Consider the following 928-nt stretch of genomic DNA (forward strand, 5'->3'; position numbering starts at 1 on the left):
CAAGCCTATTATAATACAGGCCAGGTCTATTCAAATACAGACCAGGTCTATTATAATACAGGCCAGGTCTTCAGGCCAGGTCTATTATAATACAGGCCAGGTTTAGTATAATACAGGCCAGGTCTATTATAATACAGACCTGGTCTATTATAATACAGACCAGGTCTATTATAATACAGGCCAGGTCTATTATAATACAGACCTGGTCAATTATAATATAGACCAGGTCATTATAATACAGACCAGGTCTATTATAATACAGGCCAGGTTTATTATAATACATGCCAGGTCTACATTCCAGTTCTATTATAATACAGACCAGGTCTATTGTAATACAGAACAGGTATATTATAATACAGGTCAAGTCAATTATAATACAGGTCAGGTCTTCTATAATACAGGTCAGGTCAATTACAATACAGGTCAGGTCTTCTATAATACAGGCCAGGTCTATTATAATACAGGCCATGTATACAGGCCAGGGCTATTATAATACAGGCCAGGTCTATTATAATACAGGCCAGGTCTATTATAATATAGGCCAGGTCAATTATAATACAGTCCAGGACAACAGGCCAGGTAATTTATAGAACAGGCCAGGTCTACAGGCCAGGTATATTATAATACAGGCCAGGTATATTATAATACAGGCCAAGTCTATTATAATACAGGCCAGGTCTTCAGGCCAGGTCTATTATAATACAGGCCAGGTTTAGTATAATACAGGCCAGGTCTATTATAATACAGGCTAGGTCTATTATAAAACAGGCCAGGTATATTATAATACAGGCCAAGTCTATTATAATACAGGCCAGGTATACAGGCCAGGTCTATTATAATACAGGCCAGGTATATTATAATACATGCCAAGTATATTATAATACAGACCAGATCGATTATAATACAGGCTAGGTCTACAGGCAAGGTC

The sequence above is a fragment of the Salvelinus alpinus genome, chromosome 29 (assembly GCF_045679555.1).
Source record: "Salvelinus alpinus chromosome 29, SLU_Salpinus.1, whole genome shotgun sequence".
Classification (NCBI taxonomy): Eukaryota; Metazoa; Chordata; class Actinopteri; order Salmoniformes; family Salmonidae; genus Salvelinus; species Salvelinus alpinus.